Genomic DNA, 10,290 nt, shown 5'->3' on the forward strand with positions numbered 1-10,290 from the left:
AGAGATAAAAGAGCACAGCCAGTTACAGGCTATGCCCTGTATCCCCACGTCTGCGAGGCGGTGGTCCAGAAGATCATGATCGACCATGTCAAAGGCTGCTGACAAATCTAAAAGGATCACCAGTCCTGACCCGCCTCGATCCAGCTGTCTACGGAGATCGTCTGTTAGGGCAACCAGAGCCGTCTCGGTCCCAAAACCAGGACAGAAACCGGACTGAAATGGATCTAAAGCCGATGTTTCCTCCAGAAACCTACCAAGCTGTTCAGCAACCACTCTCTCAATTACCTTACCCAGATATGGAAGATTTGAAACTGGGCGGTAATTGGATAGGTCTAAGGGATCTAATGAAGTTTTCTTTAAGAGTGGACATACCACTGCTTCCTTCAGTTCCCCTGGGAATGTCCCCGTGTCAAGGGACAAATTGATAATTTCAACCAGGGGGGTCCGTGCAACATCTGGACACTCCCTAATCAGCCAAGACGGACACGGATCAAGGAGGCAGGTGGTGGGCCTACCAACTTGGAGGAATCTATCCATATCAGCAGGGAGTATTCAATCGAAATGGTCCAACACTGGACCTGAAGTCTGTCGAGGGGCCTCCAGTTCAGTCACTGTATCTAAATTGGCAGGGAGGTGATGGCAGAGCAACAGGACTTTCTCCGCAAAAAAGCTCGTGAATGCCTCACAGCTGTGGGTCGAATTTGTGCTCAAATTTGGTTGTCCTCCTAAGGACGTTATTGATCTAATTATTCTAAAAAGTTGTGCCGGGCGAGAGCTAGCGGATACAATGGAAGCTGCAAAGTAAGATTTCTTAGCAGCTTTCATAGCCATCTCATAGGCTTTCATAAGTGTCCTATAAGATGTTCTTGAGGCTCCATCACGAGTCCGTCGCCATACTCGCTCTAGCCGTCTGAGATCCCGCTTCATTTTCCAGAGCTCCTCAGTAAACCAAGGGGCCCGGTTTCGACGGGGTCGCAGAGCAATTTAGTTTGGTAAAGATGCTGAGAATTGTTAGGAAACTCCTATTCCCTGCACACAGCTGCAATTCACAAAGTGGTTTAACAATCCATTTTCCCAGGAACTATAGGGAGTGTAGCTCTGTAAGGGAAATATATTAAAAAGTAATCCAGCTAATGCATTGAGCACACACTCTTTTTTTGCCACTTAATTTTGAACATCTGCTAGAATTTTGAACCCTGCTGTGAATCCAAGCAAGTACCCTGAACTTGCTGCCTGGCGCAGCAACCACCTTTCCTATTATTTATTAAATTTGTATACCATTTTTCATCTGAAGATCACAGGGCAGTTCACAGCATAAAAATACAAAATGGGAACACAAAAGGCTTACTAAAACAAAAGGCTTACTAAAACAAAAACTTGATACCTGCTTTGTTCCTGAAATGCTATTCCATTGTCAAATTATGCATATCTTTAAAAAAATCTTTTATGATTTTCACTAGCAGTCAGTGAAGGAGACATCAGATTTTTCAGACATATATTTTAATTTTCTCCATGGGGATAGCAGATAAGAAGCAGCTAATTCTAAGAGAAACATTAGGGTTGAGTAAATTAACCTATCCCTTTAGGGAAAACTCAAAATAATTCCTCTCTATACACATCACTTTAGATCAACTTTGATTAAAGCTTAAATAATTCCCTTCCACCGCAGAGTCATGCCAAACCTCAGTTGCTTCCTACTCTGGCATTATAACGCCTAAGTAACATAACTGTAGGGATTGGCAGGGTGTCTTATTTAATGCTCATATTATGCCTGGGAATTCAGGAGTAGGGAAGTGTTTTACTCTCCAAAAGCAACTTGAGTAACTGAGCAGGGCCACCTGCAGAAAATTCACACTAGTATGCTGCCTTGTTAGCAGCTAGCAGGGCTTAGGTAGAGTTTGTCTCAAAGTTCCAATAGAATAAAATAAAACTAGGACTCCGGTAATGAACTTGTCTTGCTGTGTTTGGTCTTGGAGCCAAAGGCAGGGGGGGATGAAATAAAGACATCCTGCAGACAAGTGGGGCAGTTTCTGTGTATGGAGTTGAGAAAGAGAGTTTAAGGGAAACACATTTCTCCTTCATCCTACCCTTTCCCCTTTCCTCAAAGTAATGAATTTTCCAACACTAATTTTATTAAGAACCATTATTGATTTCAAACAATTACACTCTTTATTGTAATAACCTGGAAATTTCTGAATAATATATATATTTTTTAAAAAAGTAGCAAAATAGCATGATATCTTTGTTTGACAATTTATTTCTTTGTGTAGGAACCAGGAAATATATCCTTTATATACCTTTCTTCTGGTAACCTCAAAAGGGATAAAAAAAAAATCTCCGAAGCAGCCTGCTGAATTTGATCAGCTTAGATCCTATTTTCCTGTATTTAATCTCCTAGGGAATGAGGGAAACCAAACAATAACAGTGAGGAGGAACTGGAAAGCTTCCCAACTAACATAAGGTTATTGGCTGTGAACACAAACACAGGTTCCCCGAGGCATAGATAAGATCGCTAAAGCTTTTCCAGCTGGTTCATCTTTTCCTGTGGGGAGACTAGCAGTTATGCAGCAATTCCCTGGTGTTCATGCTACCCAAAAGCTGTGGAAGAACCCTCAGGGGGAACCATATGTCCCAAGTTGGGCTTGTTAAATTCAATTCCCATTTTCCGGGTTACCACCACAATACGAAGTGCTATTGCATCTGACACTTCTGAATTATGATCTTGCAGTGTCTGTCTATCATTTTCAAAAATTACCGGAGAATGAGCAAAGTGCAGTGAGATTGAAAGTGGAGGTGGATAAATGTTGTCCTTGTGGGAGTTTAGCAGCCAAACCTAACAAATGCATATTCTTACTAGTTAGCATGAGAAGGGGCTAAGTCCACAGAGCTGTATTGTTGATAGGCAGATACTCAAACCATAGAAATGCAATTGGTAGAGAGGGCTCTGTGTGATGTCATTTCCCCTCCTATATTGAAGAGAAAGGAGCATATAGTACTCCCTGTTCCTCTCTTTCTTCCTTTGATCTTTGAAGGATGCAGACATGTCCGTCCAGGTAAATATCAACCAGTCAGCTTAACATCAATACCTGGAATTTAAAAAAATAATAATTTTAGAATAGATCATATGTAGATCAGTCTCTACATATTTGTTTAAATGCTTTTTATTATTTTTTCATTTCATATAAACAAACCAAATACAATACTATTCCATGATCATATACCCACTTTCTTTCTCAACACTCTGCCGAGCACTGACTTCCCTCCCTCCCTTCAGCAGGTTTTCTTACTACAATCCCCTTTCCACAGTTTCACAATAATATCCAGTCCACATCCTAAGATTTATTTCAGTGCTGCTAATGTCTTCAGGGGACGTGGGTGGCGCTGTGGGTTAAACCACAAAGCCTAGGACTTGCCGATCAGACAGTCGACGGTTCGAATCCCCACGATGGGGTGAGCTCCCGTTGCTCGATCCCTGCTCCTGCCAACCTAGCACGTCAAAGTGCAAGTAGATAAATAGGTACCACTCCGGCGGGAAGGTAAAAGGTGTTTCTGTGCGCTGCTCTGGTTTGCTAGAAGCAGCTTAGTCATGCTGGCCACATGACCCGGAAGCTGTACACCGTCTCCCTCAGCCAATAAAGCAAGATGAGCGCCGCAACCTCAGAGTCGGTCACGACTGGACCTAATGGTCAGGGGTACCTTTACCTTTACCTTTAATGTCTTCAGACTTATACAGTTATTAGTTATATACTCCGCAAATTTACTCCACTCTCTTCAGAACTTTGTTTCCTCCTGGTTATGGGTCCTGTAGGTCAGTTTTGCTAGTTCCGCGTAATCCACCATCTTCGTCTGCCACTCCTTCACTGTTGGTAATTCCTGTACTTTCCATTTTTGGGCTAACAAAGTTCTAGCAGCAGTCGTAGCATACATAAATGGTCTACTTTTTCTTTTTCCTCTCCCATCATATTTTACACATATTTTACTGCTCATCTTATACATTTTTGCTAGCTTGACAGGTGTTAGGTACCAGAGGTACATCATTTTCAGTACATTTTCTTTTAAGGTGCTACATGCTGTGAGTTTTAAACTCTCATTCCACAATTTCACCCAAGCATCATACTTGATGTTATACCCAAAATCCATTGCCCATTGTCTCTACATATTTAGGGGGAAAGCCCTCTATGGTTACAAGGAGCTCATACAGTGGTACCTCCGGTTACTTACGCTTCAGGTTACATACGCTTCAGGTTACAGACTCCGCTAACCCAGAAATAGTACCTCAGGTTAAGACCTTTGCTTCAGGATGAGAACAGAAATTGTGCAGTGGCGGCGCAGCGGCAGCGGGAGGCCCCATTAGCTAAAGTGGTTCTTCAGGTTAAGAACAGTTTCAGGTTAAGTACGGACCTCCGGAACGAATTAAGTACTAAACCCAAGGTACCACTGTATGTGTTTCTTAAGAATATGTCATGCTATACCAGGCATGTCCAAAGTCTGTTTTGGGGCCCTAATCCGGCCTGCTGGTCAGTTTAATCCAGCCCTTGTGGCAGTTCAATCCTAAAAAAAGCTCCTCAGCAACTTCAATCCTAAAAAAGTCAACAACTTCGGTTGGCCCTTTGGTCAGCCCTCACAGCCCTTCACCTCATCAAATCTGGCCCCCTTTGAAAAAAGCCTGGACACCCTTGTGGTAGACTAACCTTTTCTCCCTTTTTGATGGAATTACTAGCAAGTTTTTTTTTACAATATCCCCTGTGATACTCTTCATGGGAAGCTGGTACAGTGTGGGCTATATGATGCAACTAATCTGGCACACTAGTAGAAGCCAGCACAAGGGCTTCTCATAGTGCAATGGCTCTCTCTGCACTATGCCTCCCCTAAATCCATTCTGGAGGGTCAGGAGAACCCCCAAATGGTATGCTCCCCTGTTTACCCTGACAGAGCAATCCGAAGAGCATGACGTCGAATTCCTCCCTGTATCCTTCTGGGTTTTGCTATTTTAGAGGGATATCGAGAAACTGGAATGTGTTCAGAAGAATGCAGTGGAGATGGTGAGGGGTCTGTAAACCAGCCTATGAGGAAAGGTTGAAGAAATTGGATGTGTAGTGTATTTTCCTCTACAGTTCATCTTCCTCCTTTCATCATCTTTGCTGGCAGGAAAAGAGACAGCATTCAGGTGTAATGTCAACTGAATTTCTCTGGTGCTGGCTAGAATCTGAATGCTACCATTTAGCTGAAAGACTAGTAGTAATATTCTCTTTTATGACCCTTTTTGTTTCTCTGTCAGGAAGAAATTAGGTTCTCTTCCCATGTTCTCTGTATATTTGACACCTGTCACTTTGAGCCAGATATATTCTTGATTGAATCTGGCATCTTTGACAACTGGTTCTTCCATCGCCTGGTACAGAATTTGACCATATCACTCCGCTGCCTGTGTTGCTGCAATAGAATCATACTGCGCTTTATTTAGTCCTCTGCAGGTATTCAAAGCCTTCTAGCCTTCCGGCCTCTGCAAAGGCGATGACCTTGGTTCAAAGACCTCTTCATCTTATTATTGGATGTTTGTTTCTAGAAAAACCCCAACCATCAATAGAAGAAAAATCTTTGCAGGAAGATGTTGGGTTGGAGCTAGACTTGGATCACACTGAAATTAAAGGGACTTCAGTTAGTCAGTTGCTCGGTTCCTGCTCCTGGCAACCTAACAGTTCGAAAGCATGTCAAAGTGCAAGTAGATAAATAGGTACCGCTCCAGTGGGAAGGTAAACAGCGTTTCCGTGCTCTGCTCTGGTTCGCCAGAAGCGGCTTAGTCCTGCTGTACACCGGCTCCCTTGGCCAATAAAGCAAGATGAGCGCCGCAACCCCAGAGTCAGTCACGACTGGACCTACTGGTCAGGGGTCCTTTTACCTTTACCAGTTAGTCATGACTAATTTGAATTCTGTTGATTTCAATAGGTCTACACTAGGGGTGGCAAGATCTAGATTCAACCCATTGAATGCTCAGAGAAATTTCATTTGCTGCCTTTCATTTTCCTTATAAAGGATCAGTGCCAAAATGTCTAGGGGCACTCTCATTTTGACCTAAGAAAATCACCATTTTATAGTTCAAATCGGGAAAAATAAATACAGTAAATGGACAAAAGTACAAAGATTCACAAAATGTTTAGGGGTATGCATACCCCTGCCACCACCACCCCGAAACTGTAAAAGATCATGAATACAATATTACCTGCCAAACAATTCACTATTTTTATTGTAAATATAGAATGGCATGCTTCAAGAACTGGGATGTGCTTTCTTAGTCTGTTATAGCAAAAGCAACAAAGTGCCGCATGGCACCTTAATGACTAAAGCAAAAATTGTTAAGTTTTGTAAGGTACCACAAGACTCTTTGTAACGTTTAAATATAGTACAACATTCTTTCTATGATATGGTCTGTGAGTCTATGCTGTAATGAAAATCATTTGCCATATATCAGAAGTACAAAGAACTGTGGTTTCAAGTTTGTTTGTTTCAAACAAACCATAGTTCATGTATTCTTAACCACAGTATGCTGGTTCAGAGTCAGACACAAGCTACAGTTAAACAAAAGCAGAAATGAAAGTTTCCAGAATCCCACTTGACCACACAGGACGAGTGGAGGGGTAGCATGTGAACCCAAGGTTCACTGCAACGTATTCACATTGCACCATGCACGCCATTCAAATGTAGTCATAGTGAATAATTAGGCCTGCAAATTGTGATCAATAGACTCATAGATTAACAGAGCAAACTTATGTATGCTTATTCAGAATTAAATCTCATTAAAATCAATGGGCTTCCTTCTAACTAAGTGCATCTTTTAGGTTTTAGTTAACCAATCCAATGGACCAATTTTAATCTGCAAGGTTCAACTTTAATTGGAGGGTTGTGATTTAAGAGCTCACTTGTTTATGGTTGTTTTAGATTATTTTGGTTCTGGTTTCTGTTTTAGGTATTGACATACATACATACATACATACATACATACATATATTTTTTGTATGCCACCTTTCCTTAGTTCAAAGCATGCTCAAGGCAGCTTGCAGCATGAAAAAAAATACACAACTATAGCGTGACAAAAGTAGTCATAAACACTAAACGGAGCATTAAAAACACAAAAAGAAACTAAACTATTTCCACATAAATCACAAAAAGATCTAAAATAGATACAAAAAAACCAGCATCAGCAACCCCCACAACAAAAGGTCTCAAACAACACTCCAACCCAAAAGTGACAAACAAAGCATTAAAGATTCCCCCGCCCCACTGCCTCTTTGTAGCATGGAGTATTCTAAGTTATGGTCATTCTTGCTTCTTCAGTATCTCTAAAGGTGCTTTCATTGAGATTTGGTTAATATGCAGATTTAGTTAAATATAATGATTTGATCAACTGATGAATCACTTCCTTGGCATGCAAAACGATCAATAGCAAATTCTTTAATACTTTATAGCCCTACAAATAATAATCAGCTAAATAGTTTGAGGATCTATACAACTTTATAACATGCAGAAAACAGCATTCTTAGACAAAGCAAAGACTGGAACTGAGGGAAGTCGGGGGGGGGTGGGTTTTGTGGGGGGGGAGGGAGGAAAAATGGGGGGAGGGGAAATAAGGATGATATGTTTTTGGATAATATGTCTTGTTATGCTTTTGAATAAAAAAATATAAAAAATAGTTTATAGCCCTACTTATCTATTAAGATTAATTCAAATATGCCTCTTTCAGAGTGGAAAACACAACATGCTTTCTTGGATTTACATAATTGCTATTCTATAAAAATTTCCTATTCCCTCGTGGACTGAGCAAGAATACAGCTTAGTCAACGTTTTGGTTGTGGAAGTAGGATTCATTTAGTGAGACATTTTTTTATCAATCATTGGCAGATGACAGCCTGGCAAAGGAGTAGGGAACCTGCGCCACTCAGTTGTTGAACTCCAACTCGGATCAGCCCCAGCCAGTATGGCAAGGATCAGGAATAATGAGAGTTCTACTCCAACAGCATCTGGAGTCCAATAATTAGCCGGAACATATTGATCAGCAACACATGTGCAAATTGTTTGTAGGTATTTGCAGTCAACTTTGTACAGTGGTACCTCAGGTTACATATGTAGCACCCTGCTTGTGGTTAACGCCTAGCTGGAATGAAATATTCAACGCAGCAATAGAGAAATTAAAATAATAATTTATTTGTCAGACAAATAAATGAGAGACACAGTGGTATATGGTTACCAATGCTCTGCCCTTCCAGCCCTGATGGCCAGCACTTATAATCCCTCAGCCCAGCCCCCTTGCTCCTCCTTTGGCTGCCTCTGTCCAATCAGCCTGGTTGAAATTCCTATTGGCTGTTTGCTAGAACCAATCATAAAAGATACACCCATTTCCTATTGCCTTTTATGGGAGACAAAGAGCTATATTTCCTTCTATCTATAAATGGCAAACAAGTAGCCATATATCTTAGATTTGCCTGACCAGGCACCTTAATTAACATTTCACCTCTTGCCCTCTTGCCCCTATTCACTGCAAAACAGATGGCTAATTGTTCTAATTTTATCTTAAACAGAGGTCAGAGATCTTCACATTCTCACGCATCATCAATGAAAGATCTCCTTCTTTGGAGGTTTTTAAGCAACAACCATATGTCAGGAGTGCTCTGATGGTGTTTCCTGCCTGGCAGGGGGCCGGACTCAATGGCCCTTGTGGTCTCTTCCAACTCTATGATTCTATGAAATAAGAATCTAACATAAGAATCTAACATTTCTTACTTTCTAAATCTTTTGCATAATTACATTCAAGCCAATATATTTCATACAGAACATATATAGATTTTTAGTAGAAAAGTAACTTAGAGAACTTAGAGAATTTAGAGAATTTTCTCTGAAGCTTCAAAGCAGTTTCAGAGAGCTTCTTTGCCTCAGCTGCTATTTTTATTTGCCCTTTTAACCTTTGGCTCAAGTTTCTAATGGGAGACACATGGTAATTAGTGCTTTTACAGCTTGATTGTATTCTGTAGGGTCAGTAACCTAGTAACCTTTGCTCCCAACCTGTAATTCCCTTTTTTACAACCCTGAAATACATTTATAGATCAGTGGGGCCTTTGTTCAGGATGAGCTTCTGCCGATGCACCCAGCTGCCTGGCATGAGAGAATGAGAGATACAAACATTTACAAATGTATTTTTTAAGCTCATTTACTCTTTACTCTTTTTAGTCATGAATTTTAATTTGTTTATTTTGATTTAGAAGTGCTTTTTTGTTACATACTTACTATGAGATTGTTTTGTTTCGTCTCTTATAGAGAGACAATATGAATGATAATGTAGTGTTTCTTTATTTGTATTTTGCATATTTCTGTTGGATTTTTTCATGCTTTGTTGCGAACTGCTTCCATCGTAGTGTATACGGAAAAGCTGTATACAAACAAAGTGACTAACTGCTGGTGGGCAATAACCACAGAACCTGCAGATTGAGCAAGTAACGTGATACAGTTCCAGTCATTTTACAGAGGTTATGTTCATGGCACCCCTTTACCCTGTCCTTATTACAGGGAAGATATCCAGCAAAGAGCAATTAGCAGAGTGCTGATTCAGGAGTTGGTTACTTTCCACTTATAAGATTGCTTGCAAGGCTGGACATTTCTAAAAGTGCCTTTTAATATATTTAACGTTGGTCCAACTGGAGTTTGTTTTCCCTGTAATGTATATAAATTGCACCCTGAAGACAAAATAATGACTGTTAGCAAACTTGAAACTTGTTTGGGCGAAGTCACTGAGCCATAAACACCCTTGCCAGAATAATAAACAGTAAAAACAAAAAACCCCGAGGTTTTACAATAGCATATACTGCCAAGGCTTCAGATATTTTGTCTTGCAAGGCATGATGACACATTGGAAAGTAAGGCTTTCATATAACAAACAATAACAATTGATTTTATGGATTGGTTCTAACCTTGTAGGTGTAAGGCACTCATTTCTTAATAAGAGATGCGTCCTTTAAAACAAAATGCTCTTGTCAGTGGATCTGTTAGATCTGTCTGTGGGAAAGATACCCAATTGGATTAATTTGCTATACAGTATTTTTTATTTATGCCTGCATTACATTTATATCTGCCTTTTGTTTTTTGAATTTGGTGTGGTATGGTGAGTTGGAAAGGACCTCTGCAGGTCATCTATTCCACCCCCCTGCAAGTAGGTGGCCGATATGGGGATCAAGCCCATTCTGTAACCAACTTCTAGGCTGTTTACTACAGGGTAGGGCTGCCTAAGCTAAACAACTTTTTAAAAAA

Source organism: Podarcis liolepis (genome assembly GCF_965112155.1).
Source record: "Podarcis liolepis genome assembly, chromosome: 3".
NCBI classification, from domain to species: Eukaryota; Metazoa; Chordata; class Lepidosauria; order Squamata; family Lacertidae; genus Podarcis; species Podarcis liolepis.